This window comes from Macrobrachium nipponense, chromosome 26 (assembly GCF_015104395.2).
Source record: "Macrobrachium nipponense isolate FS-2020 chromosome 26, ASM1510439v2, whole genome shotgun sequence".
NCBI classification, from domain to species: domain Eukaryota; kingdom Metazoa; phylum Arthropoda; class Malacostraca; order Decapoda; family Palaemonidae; genus Macrobrachium; species Macrobrachium nipponense.
In genome coordinates this window covers 62,320,098-62,340,840 of record NC_087215.1, presented here as the reverse complement: position 1 = coordinate 62,340,840, position 20,743 = coordinate 62,320,098, and the positions used below count along the sequence as shown (strand labels likewise).

General features: G+C 34.7%; 1 protein-coding gene across 5 annotated transcripts in view; it reads right to left on the bottom strand.

Annotated features, from left to right (window-relative positions):
* Nucleotides 1-11,154: 11,154 nt before the first annotated feature.
* LOC135200333 (RNA-binding motif, single-stranded-interacting protein 1-like) overlaps nt 11,155-20,743 on the bottom strand; it is a 264,070-nt gene continuing 254,481 nt past the window's right edge. For all 5 annotated transcript variants that reach the window (XM_064228898.1, XM_064228902.1, XM_064228900.1 and 2 more), the window contains one exon: nt 11,155-12,388. The gene's annotated coding sequence lies outside the window, so the exon portion shown is untranslated. The remainder of the gene's footprint in view (nt 12,389-20,743) is intronic.

Below are 20,743 nucleotides of genomic sequence, written 5' to 3'. Positions count from 1 at the left end.
AAAATAATTCTCTTGATACTCGAAATTCAGCATCTTTATTTCTCTTAATGCCTACCTGAGCACAGGCTTAACATACTCCAGCATATGTATTAGCTTAATATGATTTGTGAAATAAAAACTTTATTGAACAAAAGGGTTTTCAGGACAACTCTGTAGTTTTGAAGGGATTCTTAAGTTCTTCTCAAGTTACTCAAAATTAAACATTTTTGTAGTAGTACGTAAGCTTGTGATAATGTTAGGTGTTGACCATCTAGCAGACAGTTTCACATTGAAAGCAAAAGTATGATTTTTTATGGAGATTTGGAACTATCTTCTACTGTATGTATACAAAATTAACTAGTCTGAACTATTTAGAAAATAGCACAAATGTGTAGTTTCATATTCTACACTTTTGCCGTGAATTAGATTGAAGCTTTTTAATGGTGTCTGAATCCGAGTCTAAAGATTCCACAGTCCAAAACCGACAAAAAATCTGCTTCCTAAAATAAAATCGAGGGCTGATTTTCCAACTCCCCAAGTCATATAAGATAGTCTTTTTGTCATATTTGACAATCTCCGTGACTGGTTGAGTGATTTTTGCTTTTGGGTATGCTCTGCATGCTTTCTGGCCTAAGTGTTCAACAAAGTAGCTGTAACTTGGCTAGCGGTTAGCCAAATGTTTCTCACTTTTAGTTCATGATCATAAAACTTTCCATCTCGTAAATTCATATGTGACTTCTGTTTCTTATATAGAAAATTATGATCATACTGAAGAGGTCCTCTTACCTTTTATTGCAGCATTCCAAAGAATACAATGGATATGTTGAAGATTTTTGGCAGTGCAAAATGTGGTAGTCATTTATAATCTGCATGCATTATATTTAAAACCATTATGTAATTCACGTTTGTGGAACATTTTTGAAATCTTTAAGTGTCCTTATACATGTTATCTTTTTGCACCTCCAATAAACCTGAAAAACTAGAGGGCAATCTATCAAAAAAAATCATAAAAAATCCAATTCTAGAACATTTCAATGGCCAAATTTGAGCACACAAATCAAAATTGATCTTAACCCATACAAACTCCTAGCAATAAGTAAGACCTGTGAAAAAACGTAATGATGATAAAAACTAATGATTAACTTAGCAAAGTCTGTCCTCTCATATACTGTTAATATCGTAAACAATTTATCCTCATACTAATTGTTTATCATTATTAATAATCCCTGAAGTGCCATGGGTGCACTAAAAATATTCAGTCCTATAAATTTCATCTAGTGCGTCAAATACCTGTTCCATAGATTATATGAAGGCATTAAAGGAAGTGAAAATGTATGCAGCCCTGCCCTAATCATCAGATTTAATAAAGTTCCTATTAATAATTATATAGCATCAACAAATTCCAATATAACAAATACACAAGGCTGGCTTAAGATAATAATCTGATTATCCAAAATTAAATTCAATTAAACCCAACAATGGGTTTTGGCTGCCATCAATATAAAAAGAAACTTAAACTTATCAACTGCTACTGTATAGCCAGTCACAATGACCAAGCCCCTACATATTGAAAATATGCACAGCATAACATGAACGATCCAATGATTCAGTTACACTCTGTAAATACAATATTTTTGCGTATGTATATGACCAGTTTCAATCCACATTGAGACCATCCTTTTAGCATTTCTTTTATTAAATTTCAAGTCCAAATTTTCAAAATAAATTTGGTCGGAATCATCAGTTTATCTAATTATTCAGGCATTTGATCTTGAAGAAAAAATACCGAGTCGGCCTGCGAGAATCAAGAATTTAAATTCAGTGGTCTAGTTAGAATTTTTTCAGTCAATACTAATTAAAATACACAAGAGAAAGATTGGATACATTTACATTTGGCAGGAGAAATCAAGGGGAGGGGAAGATGAGACAAAGGATAATATATATAGAGGGTGCACCAAAAGTGACAGAAAACAAACTACCAATCTGATTTAGTAAGCAAGAAAAGGAATCAAGAGGAAGTTCACGATCACCAATGTCATAGGAGACATGGCATTCTGACGATGATGACGATTCAAAATATTCTTAAAATTGGGTTGTGAAGTCTGATTTCCTCAAAGAACATCAAAAACACTTACTTCTCCATACCGTAATTCTTCAAGACGACCTAGTGATCAGTTATCATTGCATAATGGCCAGTCTTGGTTTTAATAAACACAAGTATCACCCGTCAACAAGAATTGGACCATCAATAAATTAACGAAGTCTATTAACCACTAGGCAAGGTTTGAATTCATCATAATCAATAGGTCTGTTGAATGTCTCACAACCATACCTGTGCAAACACTAGTGCATTACTATTTACTGTAAAGTTCAATATGTACCTCATTTTAACAATGTTCACATGTCCTTTGCAGTCTTCAGTAAAACTTCAAGTTACATTAGCAAATGCCTACAGTGGTATATTAGTAACAAAATGAGTTTTGTAGACCATTAAAATAAACAATAACAAAGGGGTTATGTAAACCACCTTCAAACATAAAATCTTTATTTATTCCTTTCAATCTGTCAACAATAACTTCACATAAAGAACTTTGAATCACTATACATAATATTCCATGCCATTCCTCACATCCATGACAGAATATAAAGAAGGGTTCCAGTTTCACATGTTCTTGCATAAGTGACCGACAACCTCATTAACCATTCACAAACTTCGCCCCTTAATGACTACTCCAGTCATTCGTAAGTCAAGAAAATATTTCATATAAATTAAGAAAAGAAAATAAAAAAGTTCACGACAATCCTATATACAGGGTCAGCAAGGATAAATAAAGTTCTATTCGGGTGAGGCTTTGGTGTTGCGCAAAACAAGTGAACAGATGAAACAATGCACGACAGGCTGTGTCCATACACAATATAAAATCAATGGTAGCATTTTTTGCTATGTACTTCAAATCATCATGACAATTTTTATAGAAATAAAATTATTTCTATTAAAAAGGATACAAAACATCCATCAGAGTATTGTCACATAAAAGAATTTTCAAAAAATATCCTTTTAATAATCTAATGTTGTCAGACATGTCCAACAAGTACACACCAGCAATAATTTAATGTAAACTGGCTCTGACTTGAGGACATGTTAAAAAGTGCAAGCCTGCTTAAAGCTTTGGGGCACCAGGTGCCTCTTGGCCTTACTTAGCTATCATACCACTACAACAAAACCTGTAAATGAAAACCATGCTAATACAATACTGTCCTACTTTTCTTAAGAAGTGAAAGTACACCTGAGATTATTTTTAACAATATTCACGAATGTTCACTGTAAACTACATACCTCTAGCATCAGATAAAACCAACTACAGATCAGAAAATGTAGCAACTTCTACAATTGGTTTCCATTTACAGTAATTACTGTAAGATCACATCACTCATGATTCACCTTTCGTCGTTTATGATACACGTTCCCTAATATTAAATTGCTTAACACAATAAAATTAAAGAGGTCATTTACTTTTGAGTAATTTCCTAAATTCAATTAATGTTCCGGAATTGTGAGCCCCTATCAGCTACGAGCAAAAGTGACATCTATTCACTTGTTGCTGGGCTGGTGGGGCGGCCTAGCGTACAGGTACCCAAGGTAGGCTAATAACTGGGCGGCAGGTCAGAGGTTGGGGGTGGGGGTTACAGGATAGGAGTATCAACCCTAAATCTGAGATTAACAGTCAGCTGACATGACCTTTATTATAAAGACAACAGAATACATGAACTGAGTGTCAATCTTTGATTTAGGTGAAAGAATTAAGATTGTTAACAGTTTCAAGATCAGAAATCAAATGGCAATGAATATAATGAAAGGAAAAGATCTTGAGTTTTGGATGACCAAGAAGTTTCAACTTTTTCCATAAAACTTCACAGCTGCATCTGAAAAAGTTGTAGTGGTTGAAATATTTAGAAAAATAAGTTTAAAACTGCTTTATACGGTACAAAAGTACTGTTATTAATGTCACTGACATGCATGTTTTACTGCATGGATACGGATACCAATCCAGATGGTTAACTGAGAAAATGGATATCAAGTAAGTAATGGGCAATATAAGCATAGTTCTTGTCAAATGTGAGGAGCATGCAGCATTAAGCATAGGTTACACACAGTATAAGAAAAAGAAAATGAAAAAAAGTTGTGTATTCTGATAAGAATGCTGCATTTCTACCAGAAGAAAATGTTTAACAATATTCAAATGAATGAGTGAATGAATGAATGTAGATAAAGAGAGTCAGGGCAGGGCAGGGTGCAGGTAAGGCGCCACCACACACCCGGGGCATAAGGCGAAGATTCTTACACTAGTCACCTGAGTTAGACATGACATGTGTCCCAGTAAGAGACATGGGTTGCCTCAAGTAGTCCCACTCAGAAATGTGGCAACGGCATCGTGCGTATAACTTGTTCCCTGCCCATCTCAAATTTACAAGGGCCCTGAACAGTGGTAGCGCCGCACACACCCAGCCATCACCCCCTGCCCACCACTTGCCATCCTTGGCCCAACTTTGCAATGCATTTCATTTACGTACAAGCTATATGCATGTCATCTATCACTCAAAACTAAACAAGTAAGGACTAGGTGATGATGCAAAAGTATTAGATAAAACTCCTTTTGTAAATTAACGTTTAAAACAGGCACCACCCACTGAGGCAAAGCATTTTCCATCAATGGTCTACTTTTGATCTATTTCAACATAATGAATAACATGGGTTGGAAAAACTATTCAAGGGTTTTCTTCTACAGAAGAAAATAGACAGCAAAGACTGTACACCAAGCTAAGTACTGTATGTTAGTGCTACAAAATTATATTCAGTAGTTGCAGCAGCCGAAACTAGAGAACACGATAAGATTTGAGCAGAAAATAAAAGTAAATTTTTGACAGATATAAATGCTTAAGCTAATTAAGATCAGATATTACTGTTCAAATGTACCATACATTAAAAACGAAAGTCAAATAAAAAATTGATGATTTCCAAGTTAGATTACAGTATGGTACTATCACTAGCAAATTAATCTTTCATAACAAAATTAGCATAAAATACACCTTAGACAAATGGTGCTTTGCCCAATGATGTGCCCCTCGTATAACTCCAATCATTTGCACACTACTATAGTACATCCTGGACACTTTCTCCTGCATTCTTCTCTCCCTTTCCCTGTCTGAAAAGGGGCCATCTTTCAGCCGATATTTCACTCGTTATAAAAATAAACTTTCAATAAGAGTATCATCCACGCTGAATAGTATATACTAGCTAATCAATTTCCCATAAGTTAATATAATGTATAAAAGGCAAGTTTCAGTACCACTAAATATTTGTTATACCAGTTAAATGAGATGCCATTCAAAGTATGGCAAAAATTTTTGTGTTTACGTACTGTACAGAACTTTAACTGGCTTTCATGTACAAACATTTATTATGAAAAAAAAGGTAATACTGAGTAGCAGGTGTTGGGGGAACAAAAGTAAAGTAAGTAAAGAGTTGAATTAGATGGCGTACTTTGGAACTTTAATTAGTGTAATGTGAATAAGTCCACTTGTGCTTTATAATTAGGCCCAATCTTTTTTAGATTTTATCAACATTAGCCGTTATATGAGTGAGTAAAACTAGCACTCAAATATCTGTATTCTTATATTTTTGAATAAACTCGAACTGTCCTTGCTACTCAAAGGGACAAATGACTTGATAAAAGAGTAAATGCTTGGATATTTAAGCTAAAAGATTTTGTTAATGCCATTCTTTAAGGATGATTTACATCCCATCCACCTACCAACAGATGCAGTGCTCTTTCCACATGCATGATTGTTTGCAATGAAAATACAAAAAATGGAGGACATTGCATTCATAAGCTAGTCTACTGCTCCACAATCACCTACCAATTAATGGACGATAACTTAAAACGCTGCATCACGTATATAATGGATTCTTACTTCACAGTACAGTATATAATAACAAAGCTACAATGACATTTTATTTCTACCAGATTTGTACTGATTGTGTTTGGTGGTGAAAAGCAGTGGGCATTGAAGCTTGTTTGGTAAGCAATTTTCCTCAATTAAGCTGACCTAAATTTTGTAATGAAAATCATCTGATTACAAATGCTGTAACTGTCAAGCTCCAAAGAGTTCATATACTATACAGAATTCCATTGCTGTATTTGGAGACATCTAAGTCAGATTAATGGGCAATAGTCATTACTTACTCACAAAACCCAATCCCCAAACTCACCTGACTCCGGGACGCACAATGAAAGTCACGTACACATATGCCACTAACATACGCATGCATACAGTTGTCCTTAGAGATTAAAGAAAGGGAAATTAACTTAAACCTAGCAATGTCCGAGTTGAATCATGATTGATGGATAAATATTATTAACTGGCTAAACATTCATATCACATACTTAAATCAGTCGCTTGATTGAGCCACGGAAAGAAAAGGAGGCTTTTTGACTGCAAATCAATTTGTGTGATAGTTCAGAAAAGGACCATCGGATATCACAAATACTGTGTATCATATATATACAGAAGTACTTGTGTATATATATGTTGGAGTTTGAAGTGGCATGGCAGTGGGAGTGGTGCAGGGGGCTGTGGGAGGGGAGCCGTGGGGGGCATTAAGGGAGGCAAGGGGAACTCCAAGCTGCTCCGTACGTACACTGAAATAGATAGATGATAGATGATAGACAAAGTGAGAGTGAGAGAGAAAGAGAGACGAGCACATTTACCAGTCTCCCTAATTTGTCCCCTCCGGAGCACAGGGAAGACGTTTGGAATGGGCACATTCATTGCTAGAACTGTTTTTTATCTTTTAATAGAATTTCCAAAATCACATTCTTTTTTTATTTTTTATTTAAGATTAACCTTACTCAACAGCCCAGGAAATGAGACCAAGTAGTTTTGTCTAGGAAGTCTGCATGTATCTGCAAAGAGCAGGGATTGCCCTAAATGCTATAATTTTCATCGTTAGTCACCACCACAACCTCTACCCTAAAAAGTATACCCACTACTTTTCATTTCTACAATGGCATACTGCCAGATTGTTATTATAAGATTTTGATAAAACTATGGCTGATAAAAAGTTAAGGGAAAAGGAATAATAGAAAGGGACAGAAAATATTAAAGGATGAAGCTGGCATTCCCAAGTACAACTTGCAACATATCCATAGACAAAACTACTCAGTTATGGGTCTATTGTTACACTTAAATCTAAGACTTCCTTAATCCTATCTTCCCTACAGTTTCTTAAGTCTATATTCGTTTGCACAAAATTCACAGTGAAGAAAGTGTACTAAAAGAACAGAAAGGAAAAGAAACTTTCACAAAACACAACGTCACAGGTTTAATAACACATGTTTTTTTTATTTTCTTAACTTTGGAAGTGCCTTAACTCTAAATATGATGAAGTAGTGACAGAATTTAACCAACTCTGCCTACCAAAACTTGCTGGTCACTTAACTGTAACTACTGCATCAACTTCAGAACCTAATCTAAGCAAGTGAGTCAATTCGCACACACACACATTTTGCGACTCAGGTGCATGTGGCAGTAATATTAGCTCTACTGATATAGAGGCTGGCTGTAAGCGAGACAATGCACAGCACAGCTAATATGCTACTGCATCCACGTCATCCATTCTGCCAATGCCAGTGCCACTCAAGCCACATCCTTCCATCCAGTGCACAGGAGGAGAATGGCTCTTTGGGGCTGTGCGTCCAGGCCCAGTCTCCGGTATCTCGCTTGCCGTTGCATGCACACATTTTTCTCGAATGCTGGTTCCTGATGCACAGTGACTTCTCGACTCACACAGGAAGAAATTATTATTTACATCTGTGCCTTTCTAGTAGCATTACTGGTTGACACATTAAAAAAGAAAAATCTATATCAGTCATCATAACGTTCATGGTTTCGATACATAGTTTATGTACACACTGTTGTGTCAGGTATATGTAGTCCTTATTAAAATAAGCCTTGTTATCAAAATAAACCTATATTCTTTCAACAGTCTCAATAGGTTATTTATAACATCATCTAGCTGTACATTACACTATCAGTCATCCCAATTACTTTTTTAACACTATTAAGTCTTCATCATCAAACTGGTTACACTAAACGCTAATCATTATTAGAATAGATATTTTTGTTGTTATCTCATTTCCCTCCAGTAACATCTCCACTCAACGTTTCCCTGCTTCTCACCAGTGCCACGTCCCATAAAGTGAATGAAGCAGCAGCCGCCAGTAGGCACAGGGATAGGCGGGAACTGGTCCCCGCTGACAGTGCCTGCTGTGAGCATGGCTGCGGTGTAAGCACAAAACATTAGGAACATCTTGATACTCCACCATTCCAGCTGCCTGGCACAGCCATCCTCCAAATACACAAGGATTTCTTAATCATCCATCCATCCATTAGGTTCATGAAAGTTTACAACTAGTTCAATTTTCTATAATAATAAGCAATCATAAAGGTTTTTAATGTCCGATTTACTTAAACAAAATTAAAATTAAAGTGGTTTCCTCTTTGGTTCATTTGTATATTACATGTACAGTGAATTGTCTCATCAGTAAAAATAACTGATTTTGATACAAGAAAAATAACCATTAATGACTTTCTTTTATTCTACAGTACCTGGAAATACTTCTAAAGGAATTTGATAGGGTAAATGCTCCTCAAAAAAATAAACACCCACGTCTAATAACAAACACTTCACGTTCTAATGAAGGATGAAATGGTACCTGGGTTGTATGTACAAGTGTGCATGTATGTTACATATATACATACATATTCATATATATATATATATATATATATTATATATACATATATTACAGAGATATACATATACAAAAATAAGATACATATATCATATACATATATACTATACATACATACTACATATATATACCATCTATATATAAATATTATTATATATATAAATATATAATAGCATATATATATATATATATATATATATTATATATATATATATATATATATCTATATATATATATATATATATATATATATATATATATATATATATATATATATATATATATATATATAATCTATATATATATTACACACACAAGTTGGTATAAAAATATAGCATTCCCATGATGGATTTCATTCTACATTTTGCAGCAAATCAGTATATTTCAATTTTGTACCCTTGTTTTTATTTCTGTTTGTATCAAGTTTTCCATATTTATTTAAATGGGACCTATAAAGAAATAAACATTTATCAGACATCTTTAATTATCTTTATGTGGTGAATACATGTGACATGGTAATTTTTCACAATGAAACTGGTTACAGCAGTAGTGTCTGCTGAACCACTTGATTCCTTGTAACATCATTAATTTTAATTTTTGTGTGGGGAACTAAAAACAAAGGATACGGAGCCTAATGAAAGGACTGTTCAGTTATAAAGGTGCCATTATGCAAAAAATGCAATTGATTATGCACAACAAACAAAAGTTTGTGTTTGTTCATTCTTTATTGATTCATCAAATCTATTTCCATTTTCAGAATTTAGGTTATACTGGATTTCTTTTATTTTTATGTACCATAATTAGTCAATAAGTGATGACTATCTAAGGCCAGTTGTAATCATATACAAATTACCAGGGCAAATTTTACATACTTTTTGGAATTACCAATTCCAGAGAAGGAGGATTAAGCACTACCTTTCTGATACAACTGATAAAATTTGACTTGGTTCACTTTTAACCAAAATATGATGTGTAAGTGTGTTAAGAAGTTATTGCTACCCTCATGCATAACATTATTGATCATTCAACATATGATCAACTATACAACAACTTACTGCGCTTTAACCATATTCATGCTGTGCCTAAGCCCTGGATGGGATAAGTTCAATACATTATTTACATTCTCTTCTATAAATATCACATTAATCTGTTTGATATTTAATTTCTCCCTACTTAAAATAAAAATAAATCTCTATCCATACATATCTTTCCTAAATTAAAATAAAATGGTTTAACAGGCACTCAACGACATTCTTCCACAGAAACTAAACAGGGGTTTCTTGGCATTTCTCTCTCGCATTTACAGTTAAAACTTCAGGTGGGGGAGGGGGCCAGCAGGGTGGTGGTGCACCAATAAATCTGTGGCAAAGGCAGTGCTCACAGATACACACATACTTGCGCGCACACACATGTACACAAACACACACACACACACCCAATCACTGGCCGGCCACAAGAGCCCATCCCTATCTATCTTACCCAGAAATCATTCCCTTCGGAATCCACTAGGAGAATTTGGCATGGATATCTACTACTGGAGTCCCTGTAAGAATTTATGTCTCTGAAGAAAGGCACATATCTAAAAATGGGAATAGGTTTTACTTTCAAAACTTTAAAAATAAACTCTTATTTACCTCTATTTTATATTTCCTTTGGATATTGGGAACAAACTAGAGTTACAAGTTTCTCAAGTACGAAACTTGCACTAAATGACAGATGAAAGTTTACTTAAACAAACTACTAAGTGGGGTTGATCGGAAATATGAAGTGGAATGTAACATGTGGAACAGTCCAAGACTGCAGCAATAGAGTTCTTTGAGTGCCTCAATAAAAGCCAATTCCCAGTTCATTTCTCTTCAATGGTACGTATACCCAAGCAATACAACACTTGCTTTTTGCTGTTGCCTCCTGTCTTTTCCTACCTAATCGTAAAGGCTAAGAATGATCAACCATTTTATAAAACCAGCCATTCACATCTGAAAGTGTGTGTATTGAATGGCATAATATACATTGAAAGAAAAGTTTTACACTAGAAAATGACAATGATCTCCAGCACCAAAGAAAGAAAGGAAACTCTGACTCAAGAGGTAATAGAAATCTGATAGTTCTAATTAAGGTCACTAATCAAATGATCGCTAACTTTGATAAAATAAAAACATGACTACCACTGGGCCAGATATGGAACGCAACTGATTGGGAGATATTCTCATCTGGCAAAACATGTTGATTCATGATGCTACCTAATGTGTTTGGGCAATTGGTAATGAATTCATGGATAAGTATGTATCAGAAAATAAAAATCTTTTGCAATCTGAATAAGAAATAATATTTACAAGTACTTTTAAGGAGTGGGAGTTAGTTTTAGTTTCAATCTTGATTCCTAATAAGAACTGGTAATTTTACATCACATCTATATTTTATATAAATGTATATTTGGCATATTACTTGTAAGGAAATGTTATAAATGGAAGTCAATTTTCAAGTATGCTGCATTACAGTAGATAAAATTCTTTTAAGTTGTTAGGATTAACAAATGGACTGTGTTTGGCATACTTTCACTATTCTACAATACTTCAAAGGCGGTAACCCTCCAGTGGATATCAATGATTTTTGTTGTAATTCTACACATTCTACCAGTTGAACATGGCATAATAGGCAATTTTGAGCTATATTTAAATATTCTTTAAGTAAACAACTAACAAAGAACTGCTATACATGAGGTGTCATGTTGCAGCCAATTATATTCACTAGCACTTGTATAAAAAATATCGTCAAGAAGGAAGATTTTTTTCAAGAGAAACATCTCAATAAACACTCAATAAAATCATTCACATGCACATCCTTCCTGATAATAATGATAATGAGAAAAAAATTATTACAGCAATCAAGAGAGAAATAGATCACACAGTGTAATCATCTTCATGAGCTTGTTATTATGTATCCAACAATAACTGATTCTTTTCTATTTAATTACAGTAGTGTAATTTTCAGTTTACATAAAGCTTTTCTACAGTATAACAAAACAGTAATTTGTCACTTTCATTAAAAAATACCATTGGTTTCACTTATTCAACACTGAATAAATTTTTTCTACACTATCAATCTACGGTTCTTTCTACGAATCACAGGTCTCTTACAACCACCCAAGCTCCTTTCCACTGACCCCACGCACAGTGTAATTACCCGGAGAACAGCTGCTGTGAGGGAGGACTTCTAACTTCTGCCATAAGACTCACGGCATCAGCAGCAGCACTGTATGCATTGGGGTAACCGGGAGAGAAAGGGCCAGCATATCCTATTCTCCTTGTAGTAGCCCTTCAGAAAGACTTTAGTGTAAGGACTACTCAATTTTCTACAACAAGGCTCACCACAGATGAAATAAACATAAATCAGTATAACGCTGGATGCACCTTTTTTATTATTGGATTTGCTCTGAGAAGATTGTTTAAATTGAATGTGAAAACATGTGTTTTTAATCGAGCAGTTATGTGTAGCCTTAAGCCTACACAGTTCTGACTCCGTGATTCTTCTGAGGTTTCTCCCGTAGCATAAGAAGATAGTGCAGCCTTTAATAACAGTTCCTAGCTTCAGACCTGGAAAGGGACATTTCCAAAATAACTGAATTCATAGCAAGCTATTAAAAATCTTAAATAAAAGTTCATGCTTTATATACATACAACAATCATTACTATAACAAATGCTATATACCGAAATGAAATTTCCGGAGAAATCTGGAGTAATTCACTGGTGCAAGTGGAACATTCCCCACCAGGGAAGCAATTCACAACTTTGACTCATCTCTGATAAAGTATTACGCTATCTCCTTTAACACAATAATTCTATATAAAATGTATTAACATATTCTATCCTAACAACTTTTAGTCATCCCCATTACTTGTTATAAATGTCCAAGTTCTGTACTACAGCACAACAAAAATTACAGTTGTTGGCAATTTAAATTTTTCTTTTTGCTCATGAATTTACAAGTGAAGTGTTTTAGTTGGTCCTGAGGTGCACACCACTTTCCTGCATAGATCTTGAATTGTACACTGATTTATAATTAACCTATTTCAGTTCATATGTTTTCATCAGGTACATTGTTTACCCCAATCAACTCTCCTAATGCATATCATGATCATTACCTGGTTTAATTTTGCAATTCAAATTTTGTTTTGATTACCTACAACTTTCTACCCTACTTCTGTAACTAATTTTTCATCCTTTGTAATAGGTTACACCAGTCCTGTTAAGGTACTGTTACAGTGATTAACACACAAATACTGTGCTCAGTATTACTTCTTTTATATAATACTTTTTTTTTTTTACAACATTTGCCACTATGACTAAACTAACAGAGGGAATGAGCAGAGACAGAGCAAGTGCTTTGCATTACCACAGCCTCTGGCATTTATTAATTTCTCATCAGAGTGACTTTTGTTGAAATCTCACAATACAGTATATCTTTTAAATAAAAATAATTTGTTTATGAGTTGGTGGCCCTCACTGAACATGCCTATAAAGTAGCACCTCAACTTATTATATACTTAGGGTCTGGGTTTTTCCTGAATAACAAATTGTAAGTAACCAAATCTCTCTATGATAGCCCACACTTCAAATTTTACCTAAAAATGTATCATATCCAAAAAGAATAGCATAGCAAAAAGTAACTACAATAAAGTAGCTGATACATACAGAAGACTGCTATATTGTGATCCATTAGTTACAGTGCTACTGTACCTCCTATGATGCCTCAGTTACTCTTCATCCTTTTGTGTAAACACTGGCATGGCAACGCCATGCTTGCTGTAATGTCAACCATTATACCTTCATATTTCATTTTTATTTTTGGTGCTCTTCTCTCAGTTGTGAATATTGGCTTGTAGAGTACTTTTTCATTTAATTTTGTGGTGTAGTGTTTTGGGAAAAAGTACTTTCCTAGCTCCTATAACACTACTGTAAGCATTTCTTACATTACAAAGTTTTCACCCCGAAATTCAAAGTTTTTCATTCCATCAAGTTAAAATTTTCTGGAGACTTTATTGCCAAGGTTCTCTCCCTATAGATTTTTTGGGGCTGAGGATTTTCTTGTTAAGTAATCTCATTGCCTCATTTCACTTCTTAGTTCGCAGTGATCAGATGCCTTTGGTTCTCTGTTTAAATCTTATTTACTAAAAATGCTGACGTCCACAGAACTTCAGTCCTGAATAAAAATAAAAAAGCACAGGCTACGATAAAAAAAACTGGCTTGGAAAAGGAGGGCAAAGCGAAACTCCGGTCTCCAAGGCGGTAGAAGAAAGACATATTTTTCTGGGGTACAATCTTGGTCGATGACCAAGCATCCACTCCGTATATGCATGAGTTGCCAGATGCCACAGATTCCTTGTTTTACAATCTTTGATTGTTTTTACCATTTTCCAGCTAGCGCTAGAAGATTATCCTATTGTTAAGACCTCAGGTTTATTAGCTATGAAAAATACAAATTGATTCCAAAATTTGTCATTTTTAATTTGTACTGAACTGCTTCAAAGGTTATTTGTCATTTTCTAATTCAGTTCAATTTGAGAATTTTTGCTTTTGAATTTCAGTAAGTAAATCCAAATAAAGCAGTTTGGTTTTTGCAAGTTTTGATATTCTGTAACTTACTGACTGGGGAACATATGATTACTGATGTCTGTTTTCTGTATTGTTTACCATGCCTAAGTATACTTGTATGGAGTTTCCTTCACACAAAAGCTTGCTGCTTGTTCTCGTCTTCCTTCATTAAGGATCCCACCTGTGTCAATCCTGTAGGAGTCAGCAGAGTTTGCCTCAACTGACATGCCTGGTCTTTTAAGGATTAGTCCACTGATAAATGGTTTCAGTTTGTATGGAAAATGTCCTATAAGCATTGTTCTAGGACAGTGGTTCTCATACTATGGGTACGAGATCAATTTTTATGGGTCGCAAGGACACAGGCAAATGATCAAACTTGCAGTGAATTTCAATTACTTATCTGAATTCTCTTGTAATTACTTATGTGAACGAAAAGCATCACCATGAATCCTGTTAGTTTAGTTTTATTAAAGGGAAAAGCACTGCCATGAATTCTATTAATTTAGTTTTGTGAATGAAAAGCAGTGCCATGGTTTCTATCAGTTTAGTTTTGTGAATGAAAAGCAGTCCCATGGATTCTATCAGTTTAGTTTTGTAAAACGAAAAGCAGTGCCATGGATTCTATGAGTTTAGTTTTGTGAATGAAAGCAGTGCCATCAATCCTGTTAGTTTAGTTTTGAAAAAGGGAAAAGAAGTGCCATGGATCCAACTAGCTTAGTTTTGTGAAAGAAAAGCTGTACACTATCTATTTTTCCAAAATAAAGTGTATATATCACTGCATATCTTTCTCTTTAATTTATTTGGGTATCGAAGGACTGAAATGTTCCAAAATAGGGTTGATTACGAAAAAGTTGGAGAACCACTGTTCTAGGACTTTGTGGATGTCTCCTTGGTCTCTCCTACTACTGGTCATGAGCTGCCTTACCAGCACCTTCTGTCATGAAAGTGACAGGAACATCATGTCAATTGTCATGATAGCTAAAAGTTCTGTAGGCTCCTATAATTTTTTGTTCTTTTCTTGTTTGTATTAATGACTTGTCTCCTCCAAAGGCTCCCAACCCTTATGGCCCTCTAATTACTCTTAGCAGATGTTTTTTGCTGTTAATTCGTCCTATACTATGGATTTGCTGTAATCAGTGGATTCATCCTTCCAAATCATTTGAAGAGTTATGCTTTTTATTCTATAAAAACATGTTTTACACACAGACCTAAACATCATAAGATGCCTTATTCCATAGAAAATTCATCCCAGTCACATTGGGCTGGATCCCTCCCACTGCTCAACAACTACAGTGGACCCCCACGTATTCGCGTTCTCCGGATTCACGGATTTCTCTCGGGAACGTTTCCCCGCATTATTCGCGGAAAATTCGCGCATTCGCGGTATTTTTCTATGAGAAATATCAACAAATTCTTGGTTTTTTTTTATCAATTTCATCATAAAATGCACCTTTTGTGATAAAACTTAAAAAAAAACAAATATGAACATTTTCAGTGGTTTTTCTTGAGTTTTAACTAACAAAATAGCCTGCTTTTAGCATTTTTATAGGGGTTCCAAACATTCGCGGATTCTAACTATTCACGGGGGGGTCTGGTACCCATCCCCCGCGAATACGGGGGGGACCACTGTACATTCATTCCAGTGTGGCTTGCCAGGATTGGAAAACAAATGGTGCTTTTGCATAATAAATACCATCTGCTCACTACAACTCACAAATTATAAGTTACCTGAATTAATATCTATGACATGATGAGAGAGAGAAGTACCCTTAAAAAAAAAAAAAAAAAAAAAAAAAAAAAAAAAAATGGAGAGAGAACACGAGACCCAGGAGGCAAGTGCATTTCAAACAGGAACCTTGTTTGAGATTAAGCTTGACTTGGTGTTGGGATTGAAGGATGACTTAGTCAAAGGCCTGGCCAATAAAAGGCAGGGTTTGTGAAAAATACAGAAATTCTTTACATACTTTTCTTTATCTCCACCTACATACACAGCACTCTCAGGTGAAGAATAAACTAATTAATAATCTTCCATGCATGAATGCATCATCTCATAAAAATAATATATACTGTATATGCAGATAAAAACTTATTTAAAAACTACCTACTATGAGATTCAGGGCCTCTGTAACACGGTTTTTTCGCAATAACTTTTTATCTATGCATTTCATAAATATAACGCTTATTCAGAATACATATTATATCAACATATAAATTTTGAGTGTATTCTGCACTACGTAGGTTGAATAAATTTGGTACTTATAATGTAAAAGTGACCTTTTTTGAAGACGGGCCAACTTACTCATAGAAAAGGTTTCGAACGCACTCGTTACGTAACTTATGATAGCATTTCTTCCCTCTTTCTCGATGGATGATTGGCTATACGTAACGAAGGCTAAACCTCTGGCAACATTGACATACAAATTTAAATACAAGCAAAGCAGTACACCTTTATGAACTCTGGAACCTCTCCACTGATAATTGTCATAATGAACAAACCAACAAAATATGTTAATAAATACAAAAACACTTCGATTATTAGTCTAACTCCCAAAATAAGTTTCCAAAGAAATTACAGTCTACTTTATAGGTCACAATCAGATTGACAAGATGTAGGGAACAGTTGGTAATTATCAAAAACATAGTGGACAAGCTTGATTTGATAACTGCTATATCCAATGTCAAGCAATTTTTATTTATTGGCTATCTACCTATTTACTGAAAAAAAAAATAGCTTTAAACCTTCACCAATAATTATCGTCAGAATGGTGACTTCATGAGGCTCCACCCACTTTTGCCTCGTTATAATCCAGGATAACACTGAAGGCTACCATGGGCATTGTTGGATTAGAAAATTTAACTTCTGGCTATAAAAACTAATTTCTCGAGTAGTTGTAAGAAGTGCTAAATGATCCTCAAGGATCCCAGCAGTTGGCCTAAACGTTTAATTCATGTATATTACTGCTATACTGTTGCGGCACTACTGCTACAGTAGTATTACTACGCTAGCGCTGATACCCCACTAATATCTATGTATCGTTCCGCCATTCATAAAGTCTTTGGGTTTCAGAGCCGATGGAATTTCTGTCTGGTGGATGGGCGGGGCAACATTTAGTCAAAAGGTGTTTGTTTACCTTGCTTACGTAATGAATGTTTTTTGACTCTTGGCTCATAATCATTGGCCATGGCGTCGGCTAGATAATTTTTACTCTATGAAAATTAAAACTATCGGGTTTAGGTTATTGATAATGCTGACAAAATTTGTGTGTGGTTGTAAAATATACATATGTCAACTTTCAGCTACATCCGATGCTTTGACAAGGAGCAAAGTCCAAAAAACCGTGTTACAGAGACCTTGAATCTCATAGTAGTCAAAAGTCCAGGTGTGCATGCATTGCTGGTGACTGGTGTTTCTTTGGTGTTTTTTTCTGTCATTTACTTTATTAGATTTTCTTACAATATTTTTAGTTTACTTCTTTAAATTATTTACCTTTAATATTTCATCTAATGTCCTTTTTCAAAATAGTATACTATATTTGTTCACTTGACTTCAGTTCTTATATAATCCTTCTTAATTTTGTTTATTTGGTTTGGTGGTACACACCACACAACCCACACACACACCACACAACACACAACAACACATATATTATATAACATTATATTATATATATATAGTATTAAGTTATTAATTATATTTATTACAATTATATTAAAATTATATATACAAATAATATAGTATAATATACAAATAGAAATAATATTTATATGCAATTTATATTATATATATATATATATATATTATATTATATATATTATATAATATAACAATACAATAATATACACAAATATATATATATATATATATATATATATATATATATATATATATATACATATACATATATATATACTCGTGTAATGCGATCTCGCTTATCATGCTACCCCCAGATGTTCCTTAAAAAATGATTTTATCATGCATCTCGTGTATCATACGAGCTAAAATAAATTTTCGAGACCAAATAACGATAGGCTAACCTCTTTTCCTCCTCTTTATCTATCCCATTTATTAATTAGGCTAACCCCTTTTCCTCCATCTCTATATCTATCCCATCTTCCAGTCAAGTTTAAAAAAGTAAAAGAGAATGCTACAAGTATCATTAATAATATTATACTTATGTAAACACATACAGCCTGAAACAGCTGATTTGCTATGGACAACTGAATCCAATAACAGCAGCAGATTTGTTTACATTTCAACCATCGTACGATAGAAAAAAATAAATTACCGTAGTTATGTTACAATTGACGTTGAGGAGAACGGGATGATCAATATGTTTGACATACTATATAGATTTTCTTACAATATTTTTTAGTTTACTTCTTTAAATTATTTACCTTTAATATTTCATCTAATGTCCTTTTCAAAATAGTATATGATATTTGTTCACTTGACTTCAGATTCTTATATCAATTCTTACTGTATGTGTGGGTGTGACACACACACCCACACACACACACATATATATATATATATATATATACATATATATATATATGCATATATATATATATATATTATATATATATATATATATATATATATATACATATATATACAACTATATAGATATATTATATATATATATATATATATATATATATATATATACATATATATAAATATATATACTCGTGTAATGCGATCTCGCTTATCATGCTACCCCCAGATGTTCCTTAAAAAATGATTTTATCATGCATCTCGTGTATCATACGAGCTAAATTTTCGAGACCAAATAACGATAGGCTAACCTCTTTTCCTCCTCTTTATCTATCCCATTTATTAATTAGGCTAACCCCTTTTCCTCCATCTCTATATCTATCCCATCTTCCAGTCAAGTTTAAAAAAGTAAAAGAGAATGCTACAAGTATCATTATAATAATATTACTTATGTAAACACATACAGCCTGAAACAGCTGATTTGCTATGGACAACTGAATCCAATAACAGCAGCAGATTTGTTTACATTTCAACCATCGTACGATAGTAAAAAATTACCGTAGTTATGTTACAATTGACGTTGAGGAGAACAGGATCAATATGTTTACATTACTATATCTTTACTCGTTATAGAGAAAAGATCGGCAAAGGCAAATACTGCTAAATTTAAGCTGTAAGTTTTAGCTGAAGATAAGGGAAAAAATGTTGACCTGCTAAAGACTATTATCATGTATCGTCAACATGGATGAAACTCCCGCAAACTTCAGTATTGTACCATCAAACTTGACCGTAACAAAATTTGAGAGAAACGTGTATTAATCAAAACTATTGAGCATGAAAGAACATTTTACGTTTTTCAATCCAATAAAAGTTAAATACGTAAAGCTTGCAGTATTCTGATGAGATAGAGTGACATCATCGAACGGAATATCACCAATTCATGGTAATTTGTATTTTTCCTCGCTATACTTACCTCGAACTATTTAATAAGAGAATCCTGGATGTCAATCCGGTACTGACCAGAAAAATCCGGTTACCCCTTCCACACCTAGCCAGGTACATGCCCCGAGGGTCAAGGCTACACAACCGCGACCTCCGACCTCAGTGCTTTCCATTCCACAAGGTTCCTGCCCTAAGGTACTCAGGGACGGTAGGGAGGGCCTGAAACCTAAGTACTTCGAGGTAAGTATAGCTAGGAAAAATACAAATTACCATGAATTTGTGATTTGTTCGGATGCCGTATACTTAACTTGAACTACTTAATAGGAGACTCATCCTTAGGAGGAGGGAGACTGGCCCGAGAGGTAGGTCCAGGTGCGTACCCAAAGGGGACCCAGTCCCGCTCGAGAGAGGGGAGGGACCTACAAATGGGTCTGACAAGGGCACTGGCTGAGATGGAAGGGTAACCCGGAATAGTGACTTCTACAAGGCAATGGTTTGTACTTCAAATATCACATAAATCCACTGTCTTACCTTCAGGTTCATAGGGTCCCATGAAAGCGAGTCTCCTGAGGCCCAGGAAGAGGATAATGAGGGGGATGGGGGGACTAGGATAAGGGGGAACTCACATTCACTACCACTCATACCCTTAGAGTCCCTTGCCCGGTGGCGGCCTAGATCTGCTGTTGGCCCGCCACCACTGGACCAATTTCGAATGAATCGAGAGATTTGCGGGTGCAGTCCTTCAGGTAGTGGGTCGTAAATGTGGACTGCCTGTTCCACACCCCGGCCCTTAGGATCTGGCTGACCATAAGGTTCTTGGAGAAGGTCAGTGAGGCCTTAATGCCCCTGATGTCGTGAGGTTTGGCCTTCTTCAGGGAAGGAACACCCATTCCCTCGTAGGCTCTCCTGATCGTTT